The sequence below is a fragment of the Natator depressus genome, chromosome 2 (genome assembly GCF_965152275.1).
Source record: "Natator depressus isolate rNatDep1 chromosome 2, rNatDep2.hap1, whole genome shotgun sequence".
Lineage (NCBI taxonomy): Eukaryota > Metazoa > Chordata > Testudines > Cheloniidae > Natator > Natator depressus.
This window is the reverse complement of record NC_134235.1, coordinates 211,879,215-211,901,200: the sequence shown is the minus strand read 5'-3', so window position 1 is coordinate 211,901,200 and position 21,986 is coordinate 211,879,215. Positions and strand designations below refer to the sequence as shown.

Here is a 21,986-nt window from a genome sequence, read left to right as displayed (position 1 = left end):
GGGGCTCCAGGCTGAGGCAGTGGGATGGAATGAGAGAGCTCTGGTTGCAGGCTCTGGGGTGGGGACAGGGATGAGGGGTTTGGGCTGCAGGAAGGGGCCCTGGGCTGGGGGGTGGAGCCAAGGGGTTTGGAGTATGAGAGGGGGCTCCAGGCTGAGGCAATGGGCTCGGGTGAGAGAGAAGATATGGGCTCAGAGCTGGGGGTGCGGGTTCTGGGGTGGGGCCAGAAATGAGGGGGTTCAGGGTGCAGAAGGGAAATGAGGGCTCTGGCTAGGGGTGAGGGCTCTGATGTGGGGCTGGTGATGAGGGCTTTGCGGTGTAGGAGGATGCTCTGGGCTGGGGAGTCTGGAGAGCAGGCAGGAGGGGATCAGGCTGGGGCAGGAGTGCGGGGGAAGTGAGGGCTCTGCCTGGGGGTACAGGCTCTGGGGTGGGGCTGGGGGATTTGGGGTGCAGGAGGGTGCTCCGGGCTGGTATCGAGGGGGACAGAGGGGAGTGGGGGGAGCTCAGAGGTGCAGGCTCCAGGCAGTGCTTACCTCAAGCAGTTCCCAGAAGAAGCAGCAGCATGTGCCCTCTCCGGCTCCTAAGCGGAGGCACAGCTAGGCAGCTCTGCACACTGCCCCATCTACAGGCGCCGCCCTTGCGGCTCCCATTGACCACAGTTCCTGACCAATGGGAGTTGCGGGGGTGGTGCTTGGTTCCTACGTGCCGGAGCCGGAGGAGGGACATGCTGGCTGCTTCCTGAGAGGTGAGCACATGGAGGCTAGCAGGGAGCCTGTCAGGTGCACTACACAGCACCACCAACTGGACAGTCAGCGGCCCTGTCAGCAGTGCTGACCGGAGCCACCAGGATCCCTTTTCCACCAGGTGTTCCAGTCAAAAACTGGACACCTGGTCATCTTACCTCTGAGTTCATTCTTGTTATGAAATCTGCCCTCGAGTTCTAAGAAAAGTAGCACTTCATTTATTTTAGCATCTCTGGGAAGCAGGCTTTCCTATATCTTATTCATCTACTGTCTATTCTCACCCCCCTGTGAATTAAGCTCCTGTTGAAATGAGTGGGAATTCCGCACATGAGATATGAGGCGAGAATACACTCCAAGTTTGTCTGAGGGGATTTTTAAGAGCAAACGCTACCAAAAATAGTCAAACTGCTTTCTAGGTGGTATGAATTTGTTCAAGATAAATATGGTTTATCTGTATGTCATTTCTACAGTGATAAAAATGTTTGACTTGGTATAGTCTCATTGGTCCAGGCTCATTTCATAGCTACAAAACACTGGGCTTCCGAAGAGCCAGCCAAGCCATCAGCTGGTGTCAACTGCATAACTCCCTTGAAGGCAATGGAGCTACACCAATTAACACCAACTGAGAGTCTGGCCCAGTGTTCTCAGTGATAGAGCAATACCAAAGGAAGACATTTCTCTTTTGTGAAAAAAATCCTTCACAAGTTTAGGAAGCATAAAATGATTACATATTTTCTGGAAGATTCTGCATTGATGTTGGTCACCATGTAGTACTGTTATTTCAATTTATACATGAAATATAGTAGGATAAGATGGGAATTATAAAGGTGCCTGCAGGAGCTGAGTGGCCTACTCCCACTGAAAGCACTACATTGGCACCTTTGAAAATCTCAAAACATACATTTTACTGAAATAGTATTTCTAAGTTATGTGCCTCATACAAAGCCTCTGGGTACACGTACAATTTAAATGTATTATTGCAAAAGCTGTATTTGTTTAATTTTTGTAAAGTCCACATGTTCTATGTAATGTTTTAGGATGCATTTACTTATGTTTTACCTCTGTCAATTTTCTATACACTATTCTACACACTCTGACTGTTTTGATGAAAATGGAACCTGTAATTCTTTAATTTAAAATGGAATACCAAAAGCAGAGATATTTGATAACTAGCATTTAACGAACTAAAACTGTCACCTTAGAAAACCAAAATATAAGCCAGATATTTGCCCAGTTACAAAATAGTTAGCCACTTAAACGGCCCACTTAAAAAAAAAAAAAGACACAAGGGCTAACTTGAGTCTCACCATTAGTTTATGAATCTAAATATGAAAAGTGGTTTTCAACCTGTGGTCTACAAACGCCTGGGGGACTGGAGATTATGTCAAAGGCAGTGGTCCGCAAATTTTTTGATCATGTCTCCCCCCCTTACCTGGGTTGTGCCCCCTTGGGAGTAGGGTTGCCAACTTTCTAATTCCACAAAACCATGCCCCCTGAATGTTCCTCAATGCCTGACCCCGGGTGGGGCACTCAGCAGTTTGGGGGCCACTAGTCCAGGGGGTCTGCAAAAGGTTATCATTACCATAGAATAGTGATTTTCAACCTGGGGTCCGCAGACTATGCCTAAGATTTCCATCTGAAAATTGTTAGGGATCTGCAAAATGAAAAAAAGATTGAAAGACACTGACAGAAGATAAATTCCTGCTCCCATTGAAGTTGATGGGAGTTTTGCCACGGTGTTGAATAAGGGCAGATTTTCACACTGAGACTAAGAAAGGAGGGAGCAGTTTAACTGTTATGTCTAGTTTAATTTGGCCATGGAAATGGCCAAATTAAACTAGACAACTCTTTACTAGCTCAGCCCTATTTATAAATACCATACCACATTAAACAGTTTAACTCCCTCATTCCGTAAAAAAATAACACAACCTAATATATGCACTGTCTTCAATATTTCATCCCATTTCCAAAGGTAGTGACCCTCAAAATCTAATATTGATCTTAGCTTTACCTTGATCAATACTAATCTCTGAGATAAATTAGTCGTTACATTGTCCTCAATAAAAGTCATTACAGGTATGTTATTGAAACACCACAACATATGTTTAATTAAAGAGATCATTAACTGTGTGCGTTTCCCCCAATATTTATACCTAGGATTTCTATCCATCATCCTTAGCAACAATTTTAATGTGACTAAACTCCCATAATTGCATAGTCACTAATGATTTCTCAAGACAACCTGACCTCACCTCTTTTATTTTATGACTAATGTTCTTTCTACCATACATTGTGTATAATCTAACTAGAGGAATAACACCATATTATAGTGTTAGGTTATTAGAGTCCAATTTTGTTCTCATTAAAAAGTCAGTGGAAAAACTCCTCTTGTCTTCAAGGGGAGAAAAATTCAAGGAGCCCCTAAAATTGGGATGGGCCTGGAATACTAGGTTGTGATACAAAGCCCACTGAAATCAACGCGAGAGTCTTTCCTTTGCTTTCAAAGGACTTTAGAGGAATTAAAGCGGTTTTCTCAAGGAAAAAAATACACAGCAGTCAGAAGGTGTATTTATATAGAGCTGAATGTTTTTAAACACAGATTTGTATTAACTGTGTATGAACACAGAAAACTGCAGAGATGAGAATATAAATCCATACATAGATACAAGTGAGTTACATTATGGTAGCACTCAGTTGACTTGAAAAATGCAGGATCAGGCTCTTGGTCCACTAAGGTCACTTCCTCTTCTTCCTTCTTGATGGTTATAATGCACAAAACTATTTTTCAAGTTTACCAATGATTTTAATAAAAATAAATAAGAACACTAGTATGATGCATAACTTGTGAGTACAAGATATTAGATAACCACAAGTCTTCCTCCCACAATCTTGTGAAATGTAAGATTTTGCTGGATCCCAGCTCTCGACTGTAAATTACTCAAAGCAGTGAAAATATCTTTATACCAAAGGGGTGAGCAAAAGGAGACAAGAACAGAAAGGTAGGCTGAAACTATGTTATACAGAGCCTTTAAGGCATAGGCAAGAAGCTTAAATTTGATGCAAAAGCCAAAGGGAAGCCAGTAAAGAGGGTCTAGGGAGCAGGAAAGCTTGAGGACTTTTAGAAATGCATTTTAAACAGACTGAAGAGGAATGATACAAGAAAGGAGGAAAGTAGCAGAGGCAAGAAATAACTGGGAGCAGGACAAGGTTTTTAATAGAGGGGGTATGGAGAGCATATGCAGATTTCAGAGATGTAGGAGAGGAAAAGATTTCACAATACCTTCAGTGTAGAAGGAGACAGAGGAGTTAAAAACACCATACCAATATGGTAAGCCTGAGAGACAATGAGTATAGTGAAAACGCCAAAATGTGATAGAGACTGGAGAAGAAAAGGAATGCTTTGGAAGAGAGATGATGAGCTCAGCTTTCCCCTAGATCAGTGGTTCCCAAACTTGTTCCGCCGCTTGTGCGGGGAAAGCCCCTGGCAGTCCAGGCCAGTTTGTTTACCTGCCACATCGCAGGTTCGGCCGATTGTGGCTCCCAGTGGCCGCAGTTCGCTGCTCCAGGCCAATGGACGTACTGGCCACCACTTCCAGCAGCTCCCAGGGGCTTTCCCTGCACAAGCGGCGGAACAAGTTTGGGAACCACTGCCACAGATGATTCAATTTCAACCATACTCCAAAATATAACACGACCACAAAATATAAACATAGCCACACATCACAAAAATGAGTGTGCAAGTTTCAATGGAATCTCATGCTTTTTATGCTATTTTGATATCCTTCTCATACTTTCAAGTCAGGGCATATTTTCTGTCATACTCTGTTATTGATATAAAACCATTGTCACATAAGATGTAGAATATATTTAGTTCAGGCCCATTTTACTCTTACTTTCAGATATTGACAGGTAAGAAGTTGCATGCATATGAGAAAATCTGAAATAATTAAATGAGTATTCTGTCATATAAAATGATGAGGCCTACATAAAAATGACAAAAATCTAAAATAATCTACAAGGAATAGACTGTTCACCCTAATAAATGAAAATTTAGCTTCCTAGTCAGAGCCTGTACAATGTGATATGAACAAGAGTGTGCAACAGATGCAAGCCACAGATTGTATTAAGCCAAAAAAATCACAATATTTCCTCTCTTAAATTACATGCTGAAAATAAATATATTGTTGAAATACTGATTGCTTGGTTACAGTATCCTACTTAATCAGTGCTGATGAGAAAGAACTGACTTTACATTTTTAAAACATTCTTTGTTAAGGAATTCCATGCTAGTCACAATGACATACTAGTTATCTAAAATGATTAGGATTAAAAAAAAAAAGTGGAATAGATACGGATGATTTATCATGTGCAACACAGTCTATAAATAAGATTACTTCTACATTGGCAGTTACATCTCTGACTTATCTAGACGAATAAAACTTAATCAGCAAAAATATTTTAGTATCAACCACAAACCAACGCACTAACTTCAGGACTCCCCCTTCTGGAGACACACATGTATGTTAGATTTGAACCGCAACATTCTGTTACTGCAGAATGGAGCAGGAAAGGTGACAAGACAAAAGCCTTTGTGGTCATGTGTGTGAGGTTCCTCTAGAAAGATGGGCAGTTGCTAAACATTGCCACCCAGGATTATTCAAAGGAAAGAGGAACAAACCAGCTGAAAGACAAATTCATCAGCAACCAGGAGCGTGATAACAAAACCTTGTCTCCAATGGTTTTAAAGGCCACCAACAGATCTAATAAAAATCAGCCTGGAGATCTCACTTTAATACATAGCCAAGAGGGGATCAACCATGAATATCAATACAGCCTCAGGGCATGTCTACACTACAAACTTCAGTCAACTTCAGTTAAGTCGACATCCAGCAGCTGCAGTAATTAAATCGGCAATGCGTGTCCACACCATACTCCTTGTATTGGTGGAGTGCACCCTCATAGCAGTGCTTGCATTGATGCGAAAAGCAGTAAACCATGGGTAGCTATACCACAGTGCAACTCACTGCAGGGGGATTTTGAGAAGGGCTTGCAATGCCTCATGGGACCAAAACATTCTTGCAGGGGGGAGTGGGAACATGGCTTCAATGTCCATGATGCAGTTTTCTCCCTCTCCCGATTTCAACTGCAACCCATAATATTTTGCGCCTTTTTCCAAAAGGCTGGCATAGCCACATGTGTGCCAGTTCCCGAGAAACATGGACCCAACTCAGCATTATAAACACCATAGCACACACCTTGTCCTGCAGCATTTCCAGAACCATGAGAGGAGCCGCAACACAGAACATTGCGATGTCCTTCAAGCAACCCTGCTGGAAGCCATAGAAAGAAACAATTCCTGGTTGCTGCTGGCAGTCACGCAACAGCTGAACACATTGAAGTGACGTTTCTGGTCCCAAGAAACAAACACTGACTTGTGGGATCACACTGTCGTATAACTTCTGCTGCCACTAATTGCTATGAACTTTTGTAGGCACAAGGCCACTTTCCAGGAACTGTGTGCAGAACTCTCCCCAGCCCTGCAGTGCAGCGGCGCTAAAATGAGACATGCTCTGACAAAGGAGAAGTGAGTAGTGATCGCTGTGTGGAAGTTCGCAACCCCAGACTGTTACCGGTCAGTGGGAATCAATTTGGAGTTGGTAAATCCACTGTGGGGGCTGTTGTGATCCAAGTATGCAGGGCCATTAATCGCCTTTTGCTAAGAAGCGTTGTGACTCTGGGCATTGTGCAGGAGAAACTGGATGGTTTTGCTGCAATGGGGTTCCCTAACTGCAGTGGAGTGACAGATGGGACACATTCCTATCTTAAAATCAGACCACTTTGCCTAAGAGCACATAAACAGAAAGGGGTACTTTTCAATGGTGTTGCAAGCAGTGGTGGATCACCGGGGCCATTTTACTGATATCAATGTTGTATGGTCAGGGAAGGTTCATGACACATGGATCTTTAAGAACACTGGTCTGTTCAAAGAGCTGCATGCAGGCACTTTCTTTCCAGAACGCAAAACAATCATTGGTTACATTGAAATGCCAACAGTGGTCCTCAGAGATCCAGCCTACCCCTTATACTCCCATGTCTCATGAACCCATAAACCAGAAAGCTGGACAGCAGCAAGGATTGGTTCAACAATAGGCTCAGAAAGTGCAGAATGGTGGTAGAACGTGCCTTTGGCCATTTAAAGGGTCGCTGGTGCAGTTTGCTTACTCGGTTAGATCTAACTGAAAGCAATATCCCTATGGTTATAGCTGTGTGCTCCATAATATCTGAAAGGAAAAGGGAGACAAGTTTCCACAGGAGTGGGGCATGGAGGCAAACAGACTGCTAATTTTGAATAGCCAGATACCAGGACTTTTAGAGGTGCTCAGCGAGAGCTCTGTGTCTCAGGGAGGCTTGGAAAACCAGTTTCAGTAATGACTCAAAGTAATGTGCACTGCTTCTCTGTATTGTAAAAAGAAAAAAGAAAAGGAGTACTTGTGGCACCTTAGAGACTAACCAGTTTATTTGAGCATGAGCTTTCGTGAGCTGCAGCTCACTTCATCGGATGCATAGCATATCGTGGAAACTGCAGAAGACATTATATACACATATTGTGCCTTCCCATAGCGTGATCCTTACTGTGACTGCTGGGTTTTAGTTTCCAGCACACATACCAGTTGCTTCAGTTTCCCTGTTCCTGCCCTGCCCCCTTTGCTCCCATTTTAAATTAATACAAGATGATTTCATTCTCAAGACATGGACTTTTATTGAACAAACATACTGACACTTAAAGATCACAAGTAGAATTTAATCTGGGACACATGATGAAATAAAATTGGGAGGGGAAAAACACATTAATCTTGTCTTTAAAAAGCACAGTGACCTTACCTGTCACACATCATGTATGCAGCTTTTAATCTTAGGACCCTTCCATGGGGTTGAGAGGAAGGAATATCTCATTTTCCCACCTTGCCTCATGGAACATTTGGGAGAGGAGGATACGGAGGGGGAATACAGTGATGTTGGAATGCCAGTCTACAGGGGTAGTCTAGCCTCAAGGTGTTTTACCTGAAGGTCAACCAGATGCCTCAACATGTCTGTTTGTTCCTTCAGAATCCCTTGCTGCATACTATGCTCACTCTCCTGGGCTGCTCTCCTGCTCACAATGTCCACGTCCAGTTTTTCACAGAGAGAAATCCTCCATGATCTCTGCTTGGTGTCTATTGTCCCAGAGGCAGTCAATCTCATTAAACATGTCATCATGCATTCTCTTTCACCTGTGTCTTATCTGGGAGAGCCTCTCCACCAGTGTGGAGGAAGAGCTAAAAGCCCCACTCTCAGCTGTAAGCCATGGAAAGCACAAAGCAACCATTCTCAGTACAGACCCAGTGTCTAGTACAGAGTTGCTACATAAAAAAAAATCACTCCCCTTTTTTCATGGAAGTTTAAAGAAGAACATTTTATTTTACACAAGGTATTCATTGAACCAGTTTGCTGTCCCAGCCATGGTGAGCATGGCCCCAGGGAATGGGCGCTGGACCAGCAGCATCATTGGGTGGGTAACCCATGGCAGGACCAGAGGTTGGTAAAGGGTCATAACACCTCCCCTTTGTAACATGGTGTAGCGGGGTGACTACCTTGCTCCTAAAGTAGAAGGGGTTAAAAGCAGCCCTGGAGAGGGCTGTGACTGGGGATGGCTGATTGGGGAAGCAGCCACAACTGGGCCACTCCCCAATCAGGCCCCAGCTGGCCTGTATAAAAAGGCTGTGAGCCAGAGGCCCAAGGAGTCTCTCTCCAGGCTGGAAGAGAGCAGGGCCTGGCTGCCTGCCTGACAGGGTACTGAGGGTGGTGCAGTGCTGGGGAAGGAGCAGGCTAAGCAGGGGCACTCCAGGCTGGCAACTCCCCAGGCTGTAAGGCCTGGTCCAAGGCCCACAGAGAGGTACTGGGAGGCAGAGGAAGGCAACAGGTCCGAACCCCCTTGCCTATGATGAGTGGCCTTTACACTGCAGTCTGCCCCAGGGAGCGGGAGCTTGGTGATGACTAGTAGTAGCCCAGACTGAGGCAAGGTGGGGATAGTGGGTTGGGGGTTCCCCAGGAAGGGGAGACCCAGAGGCAGAGTGTGGGGTACTGCCAGGGGGCAGAACCCCAGAGAAAGGGGCATCAGGGTCTGTGAGGGACACAGGGGCCAGAGCTGTGTGGATCACTGGCCTACAGAGGGCATTCCAGGCTGGAAAAGAGCTAATTCCCAATGACCAGCAGGAGGCACTACAGGGGCGAGTCCACTCCTTGACACATGGATATTGTCTGGAGATCAGGAACCAGAACTCAACCTCCCAAACTGTAAGCTTTGGCAGAGACTGTGCTGGGGGTGCTTACAGTGGCAAGTGGGCACCACAAAATTTCCCTTCTTCCTCCCCCGGTGCCACTGCTGCTAGCCATTGCCCAAGGCTTGCAGTTACTAAGGTCAACCCCTGACACGCAAACTACAGCCATGTTTTGGAAATCATGGGTGAAGGGGTAGAAAATCACAAGGGGGGCGGGGGAGATAAGAAAGCCCAGGCACTACTGTTTGCGGTCCGAGCAGTTGAAATGAAAAACTACCACCGTCTCATCTAGGTGACCCTACCTGATATCACTCTCCTGAGGGTAACAGAGGCAGCAAGGGAACAAATGCTGCAAGTGTCCAAGTGCAGACCGGGTCCTTATGCTACTATGGTGTGTACTATAATGATGCCAGCCGAATTAATAGTGGAGTGGTGTGGGAAAGTGTCCTACTACAGTGGAAGAAATAAGACAGCCTTCCCCAGAAACTTTCTGCAACAGAATGCAGAGGACCTCCATGAAAGTTTCCTGGAAATCTCTATGGAAAATTACCAGGCCATCCCTGTATACATAAACAGTCTTTTTCGTGGGGCACCTTCTGCCCAGCTGGTGTGGCCACTGGGAAGCAGATAATCACTCTACCTCGCCTTATAATTTTAAATTAAAAATAGAACACAAGAACATGTGACCCCAAAATATTACTTGAAATTACATACTCACCAGAGGTTCCTTCCCCGGCATCACGCTCGGCCACAATGCTGTTCTGCGACTGGCTGGACTGCTCTGGGTTACAAACAGCGCCTGGCTCTCTGGAAGAATGGATTTTCCACTCACCTGTCTCCCATTCTCCTCCTTATCCAAGACCTCCTCTTCAGTGTTGCCTGCACTGGCCCAGGACTCCAACTCTTCAAAAGGTATCCACACTGCTCTTAGGGGTCAGAGTAGTGTCGCCGCTGAGAATCACATGCAGCTCCTTCTAGAAGCAGCATGTCTGCAGTGCTGCACCAGAGTGACCATTCACTCTCTTGTCTTCGGATACGCCCACTGCAGTTCCTTAATTGTTGTGTGTCCCTGGTGTAGCCCTTCATCCCCACATCCTGTGGTGCTATCTGTTCATAGATGTCTACGTTTCTACAGCTGGATCCGAGCTGTGGCTGCACAGCCTCTTCTCCCCACAAACCAAGATCTACCACCTCCTGTGTACTCCAGACTGGAGTGCATTTGGAATGTGAAGACACCATGATTAGCTGGGCAGGTGAGCTCTCCTAGCCAAAAAATTCAAAGGTTCCTGATACTTTAACTGGGGAGGGGTTCTTTCCTGTGTACCTGGCTGCTGTGCAGTGGAGTTGAAAATGTTTACAAGAGCCAGCACAGCAGAGCATTGTAGGACACTTCCTGGAGGATAGGTAGGTAGACACAAGCCACACAGTGTCTACACTGCCTCTACATCGACCTAACATCAAATTAAGTGCTATGCCTCTCGCAGAGATGGAATAATTAAGTCAACATAGCAGGCGAGTTATGTCAGTGGAAGGGACCTTGTAGCATAGACACATTCATTATTAGGTCAATGTAAGGCAATTACGTTGACCTAACTGTGTTGTGTAGACCAGGCCTCAATTCCATACCCACGCTGTAAACCAGACAGATATTGGAGACATCTGTGGAATTCCAGTGTTGCCAGAGCTGTCCAACACGACTTCCTCAACAAAAAATTCCCTACAAAAGGGATATTTGAGATGGGACATTAATAATCAAAGGTACTGTTTCCTCTAAGCTGTGCGCGTGTGCACACAGATCCTAAACCCTGCACACACGGCGAAACACTGCACACACAAAAATTTGCACAGAAGCACAACAATTTGCACAGAAGAAATTTTTGGGGCACAGGGCCTGTCAAAAATTAGAGGGAACATTGATCAAAGGTCAAAGATGACCAGCGCTGGTTCTTGAGCAAGGGCCTAACCATGTACATAAAGGCTTGCCACATATAATAAAGGTGTTAATAGCCATCAATAATAGGGCCCAAAGTCTCTCCGTCGTCCTTAACTAGCCACAGAAAGACATAGGTCCAACTCATAGGTGATTCATTATTGGTCTGAACTGGGTGGGGGAGGGAAAAAAAAAAAAAAAAAAAAACCATGAGGATCGGTTATTTCTCATCAAGCAAAAGCAAGCAGACCAGTCCAGATCAGTTCAGCTGTAACCATGAACAATCTGACAACCCCTCACAGTTATAAACAGGAAGTGGTAACTGAGCTGCGGTAGTCTAGGTTAATCAGACTACCCAAACTTCCAGATACTCATTGCATTAGCAGAAGCCTAAGAAAACCAGTGCTGTAGCATACAGAGTTAAGTCAAAAACAATACATTCCCTATGGTATATGACCATGCTCACCAAGAATCTTGCAGCACCAGGGCTTCAGCTTTCTTCCCGCTACTTCCTGTTATATGCTTCTGTGAACAATAGCAACAGGCAAAGAGGATGCTACAGGGACAACTTCCAGATGCCACACTGTAAATGATGGCAGAGTAAAAGATGGCAGTGTCCCTGCCCGTTAGGGTGACCAGATGTCCTGATTTTATAGGGACAGTCCCAATTTTTGGGTCTTTCTTCTATAGGCTCCTATTACCCTCCACCCCCTGTGCCAATTTTTCACATTTGCTGTCTGGTCACCCTACTGCCAGTACTGGAACTACATTGTGCCTCTTGGTAAATTGAATTAGAAGCCACCTGGGATAATATGATGGTTACAACAGAGGTCATAATTTTCCGCCTTAACATAATAGATGCATAATTTCATGGACAAGTCAGTCATCTAGACCAAGAGACCTTGATATCTCTAATACTAAGCCTGACTTAACCTGAAGTTTGAAGTCATGTGAGTAGCAGGTGATCTCTATATTACCAGAGTTAGAGCTGGGCAGGAAACAGTTTTCCTGTCCCACGAAAATTTTTGAGGTATCAGAAATTTCATTTGTCCTGAATCAGGACAAGTGTCAAAGTCTCAAAAGGTTTCATAAACCAAAAATCTGGAAAAATAAAAAAATTAAAAGTTTGGGTCAACCAAACCATTTTGTTCAAAATGTTTCAACTCAATTTCAGCCTTTTACCTTAGTTAACTCATACTAAAAATAAAAGCTTCAAAATGAATGTTTTTTGAGTTAAAACAACAAAACTTTTCATTTCAAACATTTTTTATAAAACTATTTTCCAGTAATTTTTCAAGTGGGGAGATTCATCAAAATGGATGCTGTTTTGCACACGGTTTTGGTTTCAACAAATAGACTCATTTGAAAGTATCCACTTAATAAGCAAGTAACAATTTTTCCCATTCTGATTAGAACGGATCAGGAATTATTCGAAGAACAGGATTTTTCAGTGAACAAAAAAATGTATCTTCAGGACTAGGCATCCCTGTACTTTAGATAAGGAGCAAAAAAAATGTGGCTATAACCCTACCTAGAATCATGCTTCAACAGATACCCAACTGGAGGCAAGCTGAGCCAACAAAGCAGCAGCAGACTCAGCTAGATAGCTCTCAGTACAGCACAAAGTCCTCTCACTCGCCATTGATGATCTAATCACAGAGGACCTTACTGGAGATGATCATCCCTCCATGCCATTGCCCCATGCTGCCAAAATGAGGCCAATAGCAAGATCATTGGGATAAATAATGGCTAACAACCTTTGCCTAATAAATCATCTATCAACACCAACTTACACCACATTAACAACAGGGATCAGAGTGTTCACTACTTTGGAAACTGTCATCTGCTACAGGCCATCTTTGGAATGTGGCCATTTTACTCTCAAGATGTTACAGTTGAGAGAAAAAAAAAAAAAGACTTAAAATTACAGAATGGCAAATGATTAAAGTGACATGAAAATGTCTTAGGAGTTAATAGTGCATTTATAGATAAAGCTGAAGTATGACCGGATCAATAAGTAAATACTGGTCAAATGAAACATAAAAGTTTAGAAAAGTGACTTTCAGATTGTGACTCAGACACAAATTAGTACTCTCACTCAAACTCCGCTCTTAAACTCTCTACATTGTACTCATACCGTACTCTTTTCTCTGGCCTTCTAAACAAAACCCAAGAATAAAGCAGAGGAAAGAATTTTAACGCAGGATAACCTTGCTTATGTCAGAACCACAACCCCCACTTCTTAAAAAAAAAAAAAAAAGCCATAATTTCTAGTTCTACATTTCATTTAACAGTATTAAAAAACTGAAGAAAATCTGTTTCATCAGTTTCCATAAATCTCAATCTGCAAAATTTCATTTGAAATCTGACTGAATTCTTACAGAAAAGGTGACACTGTTAACTTGAAGTTTTTAAACTGAATACAGCAAAAATGCCAATACAATGCAAAATTTCTTTTGAAAAATTTAAAACCATTTTTCCTGCTTCCCTGCTGATATTTAGAAGGGCTACGCAGCAATACAATCAAACATGCTTGGGCCTATAGCTTGTTCCCCTTCTATTCTGTGAAGATGCTTGTCTGCTGCATTTTCAGCTTCATCTTTGCTACTATGGAGACAAGTAAAGACACTTTTTCATAGTGTAAGGAAGTGTGTTAACTCCAACTATAGTGCAAAGAGATGTTTTCATACTAATCCTGGAAGTGAAAATGGCTACACAAAGTTCTTTCAAACAACGTAAACTGTAAAATAACCTTATTTTCCTCTAAACCCTTTCAGTTCCAGCAGTCTTTTGGCCTACTTATAAAAGAACAGACAATACACAATATTCAGATAGAAGTGTGATTTTTCCAAGATGACAGTGTAACTCCTAAAATTAGGGGTTGGTTATGGAAATGTTGACAAGAGGTTTCTTTGTAATACTCTTGCTGAGCACGTGCTTTGCTTTCATACAACTAATGTCATGTAAAAAAAAAAAAAAAAAGCGAAGTGTGTAACCACAGCTGAACGGCCAGTTTGTCTGCAGAATATAACAATCTAAATAATAAATAATAAGTCTGATGAGTCCATTAACTGGATAAATCCTATGCAACTTTTTCAGTGCCACAAACTGCAACCTTGAAAACAGAACCGAAATATTCAATGTCATTAATCCGCACTGATTTGCAAATTCATTCATAACAGAAAAGCAGAAGTACACAACACAATACTTTATAGCGTCTTTCATATGAAGGACACCCCTGAAGAGTTAAACAGCAGAGTGAGATGGAGATTAAGGAATATAGCACTAAATATCCCATTTAAAGAGTGCAATGAACAGCAACACAACCCTTCCCAGGCAGGGGATGCACCAGTTTTTAGAATACCTTGCTGGGGTGAGAATGAGGAATTAGGACATGTATTTTCAGTAAGACAGCTCCCTCGTGGCTTTGTACATCTCCCTCATTCCAAGTTATCCCCTCCTCCTAGCCTTGCCAAGGCAATAGAAACAACTAAAGGACGCTAATACTTCCACCCCTGGGGCACCTTCCACCCAGTGCGTTTCCCAGCCCTTTGCCAACCTTAGCTGAGCCACAAACCACCCTGAGAGGCAGTGGTGATCGCTCCTACTTAACAAGCAAGGGGCACTGAGCAAGGGGGCGGTAAGTGACATGCCTAAGGTCACCCAGTGGCAGAGCTGGGACAAGCCCCCAGGGGCCGGCTCCCCGTCTCCTGCGCGCACCACTAGCCAAGGATCCCTTCAAGAGCCCCAGCCAACAGTTTTAGGGGTGCCCAACGCTGTTCCCCCTCCCTGCCTGGCAGCAGGCGCCTGCGGCTGCTCTGGCCCGCCAGCACCGGGCGCTGTACTCACCACGCTTCCGCCCGCGCCGGGCTATTCCCCAGCTCTGGCAGCGCTCTGCGGCGCCTGCTCCTTAGCTCCGGCGGGAGGCGGGGCGGAGACTCGGGCAGGCCCCTCAGCGGGGTCCGGGCGCCCCGCAGGCGTCGCCTCTCGCCGGCCCCCACCCCACGCGCGCGGCCGCCTGCCTCCTTCCCCCAGAGCCACCGGCTGCAGCCGCAATGCAGCGGCGCCCGCCCCCGCCCCCAGCCCTGCAGAGGGACAGGAGCCCGGCGGGCGAGTGAAGCCCGCGGGGGGCCCCTGGCAGGCGCCCGCGGACTCCCCCTCCCCCAAGCAGAGGGCATTACACGGGGCCGGGCTGCGCCTCCTCACCCGCCCCGGAGCGTCGCTCCTGGGGCCGCCGCGGGGGATTTGCAGCCGGGCCACGGGCTCCCCTCAACCCACCAGCACAGGAGCCTCCCGCGTTCAGCAGCTCGCCGCCGCGCTCCCTCGTGGTGCCGCTCCTCGCCTCCCAGCCTGCCCGGCCGCCCCCGGCGTGCGTGGGCAAAGCCATCAGCCAGCGCCCCCCACCGCACCACACCCCGCCCCGGCTGCTCCTGCTGGACCCCCTCACACCGCACCCCGCTCTTCTCTGTCTGATACTCCGCAGCAAGCAGCGAAATCGGAAAAGTGACTTACCTGTTATCCAGGATACCTGGGACAGCACGTCCCGAGAGTAACTTGGAAGGAGAGGGCACTTGACGAAAGTGATCGGTGCCTGTGCCTTGTTTGGGGTGGAGCCGAGAGAACATTTTCTGCCTCTCCTGGGCCAGCTGCCAAAATTAGGTCATCGTACGACCTTCCGATCTGCCTTTATTATTCCAAAACCAAGATGGGGAGGGGGGACACAGGAAAGGAGCGTTATTTTACCAGCTAATTTTGCGTTTTCTTGTCCTCACACTATTTAAAACAGATCCCTGGAAAGGTACATTAATTGCTATGTAGAGAACGATAGAGGCATTAACGAAGAGAATGTAAATGATCCAGCTATTTAGATGAAGAATTAAATGTACAGTTTATCTGGGAAAGATGGCAAACAAACCAGGTGAAATTATTTCCAACCTCTGTCTTAAACCATTCACTATCTTTTGGGTAAAAGTTGTAAAAGGGAATTATTTAACTTTTAATAGCCAATAAAAGTACCCAGCTCCATTCCCTTGAAGCAAATGCTTCTAAAAATGAACTAATTAAAATTGTTTTCCATAATATAAGCAAATAAAGTACTCACTGTAGCTGGAACTTTTGCTATTTAAATAATAAAAATATGGGGGTTCGATTCATGAATTACTTCAAATACTTCTAAGAGTGAAGAGAAGAAAGAGAATCCTTTACACAGTTGCCCCTCAGACATAGACTAGCTGCAAAATTAGGGCCCTGAATTTGCAAACAGAAAGCCCCTGTGTAGTGCAGTGAACAGTTTCAGAGTCTTTTCAGAAGCAATCCTATATTCTATGGCATGGGAAAGCTGAATGTGAATGAACAGGTGTGTCTTGTCATTTTCAGCTTATTTATTTTTTGTACTCATGGAAACTGGAACAAGCTCAAAATGTTATTTGTATGGATATTTTATTTTCATTCCTTGTAATGTACAGGTGCAAACTGTCATGCAGAATGTTAACCTTTTTATTAATTAATTACAAAAGAATATTGAACACTGGGAGCTGAATATTCAAGATGGTAACAAAGCCTTTTTTTCATTTAGTCTGTCCAGAATTTGTTTCACATGGCAAAAAATTAATTATGATATAAGCTTTAATCAGTCTTTCATAGTATCACATTGATTGATATGTCAAAAGCTTAGCGTTGATGGCCATGATAGAGTAACTGTGAGTTTGATTGGATGTCTGTCAATAATCAATCTTCAATGAATTTTGCAGAATACTGAACTATAAATTAGGTGATAACACAAATATTATTTTATGAAGTGGAAAGCACAAAACATGGAGTTCACTATTAATTGACACAGAAGCAATCCAACTTTTTTTAGTCATTTTTAAGTTTTATTATATTTCAAAGAGGCTTTGCCTTATGCTGAATGCTTGCAAGTGCTAATCCACCAGTCAACATTAAATATTAAACACTCTGAAGTCTATAGACTCTCTTCACTTACCACTAACTGACAGAAGTTACTGCAAAACTGTCTAAACCTGGATATTCCAGTGATGTTCCTAAAACATTGTTAACTTAAATCTAAGAAATAACCAAAGTCCTTAGAAATTCTTTTTAATCTGTTCTCAGAATTTGGCATGCCTGAGCAATATGTCCTTGAAAACTTGCTTTATTTGAAACTATCTGTAGTGATTAATGTAGAAACAAAGAACACAACTGTGAGTGTGATAATCCCTATATCCAGGAATACATTAAAAAAATAAAAAAATGAACACTTTTTAGATGGAAAAATCATGAAATTGATCATTATGAGTCAGAAATATTATTACTTTTTTCATAAATGCATAGTACGCTTCCATTTCTTAATTAATGGGTAATAATGATATTGCTTGTTTGCAGTTGGGTAGCAAAGATTTAATGTTTCTTTGGCAAAAATGCTCCATACTACCCACTAGCCTTCAAGACTAATTATTATATCTCTCAGCATCTGAAGATGTACAATAAAACCTTTCTGAAAGATATTTTCTGCTAAGCCATTAGGACCATATTCCTTTGGATATTGGGCTCTGAAGGAATGAGCTGCAAGTTATGTAACACCTGCCTCAGTGACAGAAAATTTACTCCATGCATGTAAATGCTCTTTTTTAAACAACTAATTAAAAGTGACTTCAAACAATTAGTATTCATTATAGGGTTTTTGGAATGAATTTTCATTTTCTCTCATATAAGTAGTTTATCATATAATTATGTTTTTCCATTCTCAGAGTAGTAAAACTGCAAATCCAAAGGGACTCTTTCATCCAGAGTTTGTAGGTTCTAACAAATGGTAACTCTGACTGGTTAAATTCTGTTAATGGCCCTTTTGTGACCTATGTGAAAAGAGTCCACTGAGCACTTGTCTTCTCTGTAACAGTTAGCTTGAGTTTCTCCACTCAAGTGTTATTTCAGCCAGACTAGCTGGAGTGAGAGCAGCCACACTGTGAAACAACTCTCAAACTGTACAGAATTACTGAATTAGCAGTTGATGAGTTGTGCTAATTTGAGCTGTAGCATGCGACTGCAATCCCACTGCATTACTAGCTCAGCGTCAGCAGCACTTGCACTTCAACTCATACCCTGACAGGTCAGATAGCTTGTTTTTAAAGGACCACTTAACTCAAGCTAGACGTTTGTGTGTATGGACAGGAGTAGAGTTAGGGGCAACACTCAAGTTACATCTCAAGCTAGTAGTACAACAAATATAAATCCTAAGATTATAACATTTAGTAAAAGGCAAAAATTCCCTTAGCAGCTGAGCTCTAGGGTTAGATGTCAACAAAAGCTCAACACTGGCTTTTTGACTTTCAATGGTCATAATGATATTTGCCTATGATGCAATTTCTCAAAGACAGTGAAAGCATTTACATGTTCTCATATACATGTGTGAGGCCATGATCTGATGAATTCTAAATGAACCTATATGGATTGCCAGTTGGGTTCAAATAAGAGAAGGGGCTAGGAAACTGAGCTGAGAATAAGGGTGACATGACTTTGATTTGTTCTCCCTTGATCACTCTCTTCTACTGACAGACTCTAGCATGCCTCTTAATTCCCACAAACCAGGTGAGGCTAGAATCCTTAGGCATATTTGTGTGTGTAAGTGATATTAAGTTTATCTTTCTCTTAATTTTTTCCCCAATAACATAAACAACGTCTCAGTCATATGCTTCTATGTTCCATTTGTAATTTTTTTCCTCCCCTGATATCTACTTCGTAAATGTCCATGAATGTTAATATGGTTTGCATGATTTTCAAAGGTGGTCTCTCAAGCATCTCTGTGAGATAGGATTTTTAATAGAGTTCATGTATTACAGACAGAGCCATTTAACACCATTAACTGGGCAGACAGGTGTTTTAGAAACAGACACTGGTGTATTGTGAAACCATGATCTCATTTCAAGACAAGCTAAGGAGCCTTCATGACAGGGACACAAGCTTGGTTGCTCCTTAGCACTGTAGGATACATCAGAGTGGTGAGGCCTGCAACTTATATGGGATCAAGTTTTTGGAGTGAGGAGCGTGTCAAGAACCAACTGAAAAACCTTTCTAGTATTTGTTACATAAGGAATTAGTGGAAACCTTTGAGAACTTGTGTAATGATTCAACAGTGTTGTGGAAAAATTCTCTATCACTAAGGGACTTTCTGAGAAAAGACATGTGATCATAGCCAAGGCGATATGGGAACTGAGTGGCTTATCTATAAAGAATAATATTGGGAGGCTTTTGCCTCTTATTCACCAGTTCAAATTTGACACAGATTGACTGAAAATCTTAAAATTTTACAGCACATCTTAAGTGGCTTATGTGAAATTATTTTTTTCAGTCACATTTCTAGTGGACGCCAGTCTTTATAACAAACCACCATCACAGATGTCACTAATGGGAATCGTAGTTCATAGTCTTTCCAGAGAGCATCAGCATTCAAGCATTGTATCCCATAGTATTCTTGCCAGCAAATTTAAAAAGTATGGATTGGATGAATGGACTATAAGGTGGAGAGAAAGCTGGCTAGATTGTCGGGCTCAATGGGTAGTGATCAACAGCTCCATGTCTAGTTGGCAGCCAGTATCAAGCGGAGTACCCCAGGGGTCGGTCCTGGAGCCGGTTTTGTTCAACATCTTTATTAATGATCTGGATGATGGGATGGATTGGACCCTCAGCAGGTTCGCAGATGACACTAAGCTAGGCGGGAGAGGTAGATATGCTGGAGGGTAGGGATAGGGTCCAGAGTGACCTAGACAAATTGGAGGATTGGGCCAAAAGAAATCTGATGAGGTTCAACAAGGACAAGTGCAGAGTCCTGCACTTAGGACAGAAGAATCCCGTGCACCGCTACAGGCTGGGGACTGACTGACTAAACAGAAGTTCTGCAGAAAAGGACCTGGGGATTACAGTGGATGAGAAACTGGATACGAGTCAGCAGTGTGCCCTTGTTGCCAAGAAGCCTAACGGCATATTGGGCTGCATTAGTAGGAGCATTGCCAGCAGACTGAGGGAAGTGATTATTCCCCTCTATTCGGCACTGGTGAGGCCACATCTGGAATACTGCATCCAGTTTTGGGGCCCCCACTATAGAAAGGATGTGGACAAATTGGAGAGAGTCCAGAGGAGGGCAATGAAAATGATCAGGGGGCTGGGGCACATGACTTACAAGGAGAGGCTGAAGGAACTGGGCTTGTTTAGTCTGCAGAAGAGAAGAGTGGCGTGGGATTTGATAGTAGCCCTGAAGGGGGGTTCCAAAGAGGATGGAGCTCTCAGCGATGGCAGATGACAGAACGAGCAATGGTCTCAAGTTGCAGTGGGGGAGGTCTAAGTTGGATATTAGGAAACACTATTTCACTAGGAGGGTGGTGAAGCACTGGAATGGGTTACCGAGGGAAGTGGTGGAATCTCCAGTCTTAGAGGTTTTTAAGGCCCGGCTTGACAAAGCCCTGGATGGGATGATTTAGTTGGTCCTGCTTTGAGCAGGGGGTTGGACTAGGTGACCTCCTGAGGTCTCTTCCAACCCTAATCCTCTATGGTTCGATTGTGATGAGAGAGACGTACAGCTTCACCTCTGTAGCTAATCCTTTTAGAACAAGTTTGAGGCCTATTGATGAGGCAGTATGGAAAGGTTTGCCTTGCCGTTACCTATGATGAGGTCATTGTTCTGCTGTCTTTCTGCACTTTTCACATTTTCTTTTAAAATAAAGAAATGAGGGTGTTATTAAAGTTGTTTTCAGTAGTTTTAGCTCTACTTGAGATATGTTTCCCAATGCAACACCAAAATCTATCAATCTGTGATTCAAGGGCTGAAACCATGACTTATGTGACCACAAAGGAACAATCAATAGATCTGTTTGAAGGCACTTCCTAGACAATTCAGCAATAGTTTGGAACCAGAGGAATAATTTTCCATGTGCTAGGGACCCCTCTTTCATGTTTTTGCTTCAGAATGTCTAGAAACATCTTTGTGATATTTGACTGTGAACACGTATACATTGAAAAGTCCACTCATTTGTCTGTTTCTCTAAGGGTATGTCTACACTGCAATAAAACATCTGCAGCTGGCTCAAGTCAGCTGGCACAGGCCAGCCGCAGGTGTTTTATTGTGGTGTAGACATACCCTACCAGACTTGTACCTGCTATAGAATTTTCTTTTCCTGGAACATGTAATATTAACAAATCAGTAGTTCTGATCTGTTGAAAATAGAATTTTTAGAAGCTGCATTTGAAAGGAAACAGAACTTGGCCTCTCCTTTCTTGTTCAAATAAGCTACTTCTGTTAACTGATAAATCTGTATAAGATGACCCTGTCATAACTAAAGATTTGAAAGAATTGACTGAAAAACTCACCACATAGCCAACAACTATTCCATCCTGTTTATGTTCCAAATGGTTTGTTTGAGAACTAAAGGCCTGATCTGGAAAACTGGCACTTCAGCCATCTTTTGAGTCATGTCTCAAAAAATATGAATGGGGGAAGGGGATAATCTAATATTTATATCTACCACTAACTGTAAGTAGGCTGCTAAAGTCAGGTCACTAAACATTTTCAATTGACCTCTTTCTATGTCTCAAGAGCAAAGACTTAAGAAGTCTGTAAGTTGCTTCTGCATAAGCTGGTAATAAAGCTGTCTAACACTGGATACATTCCAATGAACGATGATGATTAATCAGATTTGACTCCATTACTTCCCCTCATTGTTCCAAAATTGACTTTCACTTTATTTTTCAGTGCAAGTCTGTGCTTAAAGTTGAAGCTACTGTAGCTCTCCTGTCAAGGTTCCTTCCCCACTCTGAACGCTAGGGTACAGATATGGGGACCTGCATGAAAACCTCCTAAGTTTATTTTTACCAGCTTAGGTTAAAACTTCCCCAAGGTACAAACTATTTTACCTTTTGCCCTTGGACTTATCGCTGCCACCACCAAACGTCTAACACCGGTTACTGAGAAAGAGTTCGTTTGGAAACGTCTTTCCCCCCAGAATCCTCCC

The 21,986-nt window shown here is 43.5% G+C and overlaps 1 protein-coding gene across 1 annotated transcript in view; it reads right to left on the bottom strand.

Moving 5' to 3' along the window:
- Positions 1–14,979, bottom strand: part of THSD7A (thrombospondin type 1 domain containing 7A) — a 496,216-nt gene extending 481,237 nt beyond the window's left edge. The window contains exon 1 of the mRNA XM_074945848.1: positions 14,839–14,979. The gene's annotated coding sequence lies outside the window, so the exon portion shown is untranslated. The remainder of the gene's footprint in view (positions 1–14,838) is intronic.
- Between the last annotated feature and the right edge of the window lie 7,007 nt (positions 14,980–21,986).